The 3436-nt window shown below is 46.1% G+C and overlaps 1 non-coding gene across 1 annotated transcript; it reads left to right on the plus strand.

Moving 5' to 3' along the window:
- Positions 1-2336: 2336 nt before the first annotated feature.
- On the plus strand, positions 2337-2418 carry trnal-uag (transfer RNA leucine (anticodon UAG)). The gene has a single exon. It is a non-coding gene; the product is annotated as a tRNA-Leu (tRNA).
- The last annotated feature ends 1018 nt before the right edge of the window (positions 2419-3436 follow it).

Consider the following 3436-nt stretch of genomic DNA (forward strand, 5'->3'; position numbering starts at 1 on the left):
CTGTCTGAAAATCCTGCAGGATGTCCTGCGGATCAGAAACAGGAAATTTCACTATTCGAACCGAATCAGCCCGATGAATGGGAGCCAAGGAGCCTGAGGCGCCTGCTTCAGAACTCAATTATGAAAGAAGCTTAGGCTCGAGTCCCCACACTGCAATTTCTGTGGCTGCGGCGTGTTAAAATAATAAGGAGGATCGGGAGTTTGCTTTATGGAGACGGGGTCAGTGTCCATCTTGTCATGATCGTGTTCGCCTCCCACATGGAAAATCGCGGGCTCAAGCTGCATTACTTTCCTGGCAAGTTGAGTTTGTACGGGAACCGAATGCAGACTGTTATTTCATCGCTGTTGTGAAACAAAGTCCTGCGGTGACTCGACTCGCCCTAATGGTTTTCTGGCGAATGGAAAAATCGTTCCGATGAATTTCGGTGTCATATGTGATTGCATTTCTCCCATATCCTTCATTTCCGTCCTGGAAGGGACAGTCAGACTGTGAACTAATCGAGACTGTGAGTGGTGAAATTCACTTTTTATGGCCCATTCTTATTAGGTTCTTTCTTTCTCTCTTTTCAGTATTGACTGGGAAATGGTGGTGGATGCCACAAAGCCGCAGGAATGGCGGCAGGGGCTGGTTCCGGTAGTGTACTGGTTATCGCGTTCATCTAAAACGTGAAAAGTCCCCAGTTCGAAACTGGGCAGAAACTGCGTTGTTCTTCAACTGCAGCATTTAACATGGACAAGAACGGAGCTTTCTTGCTTGCTTTCCCATCTGCAAACTGCCTTCGAATTTGCTTGAACAAATCTGCTCTCGTAGTGAAATGTAATGCAACTCCATTTAATTACTGTGCAAAGTATTGTAAATTTTTCTCCAACCTGGTTGTGATCATATGCCATTCTGTTTGAGAGTGTAGTGGCCTTCTGGTCCTTCCACGAAAAGCAGTACCGCATTGGCATTCCTTGCGCAGGCGGCCCGTTTCCAAGACAGGGAAGAAGCTGATGCGCTGGTGTCACAGCGCACCACGGATTCCTGAACTAATCGGTCTGTCAAATGTACCCCCAAAGTCGTCTATGAAAGACATCATTTGGAAGCTGTCTGTCGTTATTCAACGTGCGAGAGTTGTCACCAGAAGTCCTGAATCATGTTTTGGAGCAGTTCGCACGTTAGTGGCTCATTCAATCAGCAACAGCAATGAAAGAAATGACACTCTCAGGGGAACCTCTGCACCTGTTTTTTCATAGCGTCGCTAGTATTAAGGTGCGCCCCGAGATCTAAGCCACGTTGGAACTGAAACGGAGGAATCGACAGCGAGGCTACAGAATGACATCGCATCCATTTGGTTTTTTTTAAATCACTGACGAGCAGGAAAATGTAAACGGGGAGGGCGAGTGGGGATGTGAGGCAGTTGCAGCTCTGGTGAAATTCCTTCTTTGTGATTCACTCAGCAACCAGAGACGTGTGAAGGTGACTCAGACGTGAGAGCTCTTCACATCGAGAACAAAAAGCACTCAAGGGCAGTTAGCACCTCTTCCGGAGAGGGGAGTGGGGTGAGCTAATTACCTTTTGACTTCTGTTACTACGTTTACAAAATGTCTTTTAGATTGATGTGAACAGAAACTGCATTTCTAATAAGCACCGTGGAATTTAGCAAAATTTATTGAGTCGCTTCTCGTCGACTCAGTTGGTATCCATGTGGCTCATATCCAGGTGTGAACATCTCTGCAGCGAATTGCATTGTTAAGGCAAAAAGGCAAGGAAAGTGGCATCTCGAACCGGCTCCGAAGTCAGAGCATCCTCACAATGTGATCTGTCGTTCTCGGATTGTAATGCTACCTCCGGTTTTAGGGTGGAGAACATTCTTTGGGACTCTAATTCTGCAAAACAGACACAGTGACTGAAACGATGCTGCGCTGTACGATGTGGAACACGGCCTGCTCAGCTTTGTGCATTTTCCCTGTAGTCCTGTGTGTTTCATGTTCCGTGTAAACGTGAAAGCTGTCCTGTTTCGATCAAAGGGTGAAATCATTTAGCAAAGCAAGAATCGAAATTGCAGTAATGTCAAGCAGCTCATGGTAATTTGACCAAATCATAACCGATCGTATGTTCTCACGCACTCACAGATACATTTGTAGCTGAAAAGAGTCTGAGAAGATAGACTCAGCTTATTTATCTGGATTGATGGGCTATCATTATCTGCTGCGAAATTGATATTGTAGACGGGCACATCCCAGCAGTTGTGCGTGTCGGAGAGGGATCATGGAACCCTTTTCACGTGACTTTGCATCTGTTGTTATGCAGCATCACAATTGGAAGTGCAAGAAAATGAGCGGCGCGGCTGGCTGGTAGTGTGGCCCAGCGGTCTAAGGCGCTGGATTTAGGCTCCAGTCTCGACAGGGGCGTGGGTTCGAATCCCACCGCTGCCATTTCTGTTGATCGTTTCCAACGACGCAGCTTGTTAAAATACTGTTTCGACTCCTGCTGCATTTCTGTTTAAAACCGAAGAAACATGTGTGTGCTTCCCGGGCAATTAACTGTGGTGTGGGAAAGTGCCGACTTTTCCGGTGTCTGTGCTGTCATGATCGTGCTCGCCTCCCGCTCGGAAAATCGCAAACAGCTCTGCTGTCCCAGATAAGTTGTGCGTTTACTGGAACCGAATGGAGGCTGTTATTTCATTGCTGCTGTGAAACAAAGTCCTGCGGTGGCTCGACTCGTCGTTATTTCGTTTTCTGCCAATGGGAAAATCGTTCCAATGAATTGCGATGGCACATGTTATTGAATTTCTCCCATTTCCTTCATTTCCGTCCTGGAGACATCGGAAGGGAAAGGTAATGTAATCGAGACTGTGATTGGTGAAATTCACTTTTTATGGCCCATTCTTATTGTGTTCTTTCTTTCTCTCTTTTCAGCATTGTCTGGGAAGTGGTGGTGCACTCAGGCTCCAGTATGTTTGAAAGAGCATTTTGGAATTGCCCTGTTGTTAGTTGTGAGATTACTTTATGGCTCATGCCCCCGGCCTGTCTCACATTTAGCATTCATGCTCGCTGTGTCTGAAAACGCATTTGGTTCGCCTGTTTTGTTTGTGTTCCGTGTTAAATGCTTTCTGTTTTGCGATTGGCAGGAAGGAAGTCGTTCGTTTCTGCAGTGTTTCACAATGCTACCTTTCCCATGAGCAGTCGAAAAGATTAAATGATTGTGCCACAGACTGCGACGGCAAGTTCCACTAAAAAGTAATCCTTTAAACCAGTTGAGCAACACAACATTATTGGGGTACACCACGTGGAAACAGATACTTCAGTGTATCTCATCCATGCTCACCACATAGCCATTATTAAACAAAATCCCATTTTAAACATTTTGCCCCTATCCCTCTAAACCCTTCCAATCCAGACACTCATCCAGTTACCTTTGCAATTTACTGAGTGTACTAGCCTACTCCACTCC

This window comes from Chiloscyllium plagiosum, unplaced genomic scaffold (genome assembly GCF_037043375.1).
Source record: "Chiloscyllium plagiosum isolate Xiang-an unplaced genomic scaffold, Cpla_swu_hap1 HiC_scaffold_18, whole genome shotgun sequence".
NCBI classification, from domain to species: domain Eukaryota; kingdom Metazoa; phylum Chordata; class Chondrichthyes; order Orectolobiformes; family Hemiscylliidae; genus Chiloscyllium; species Chiloscyllium plagiosum.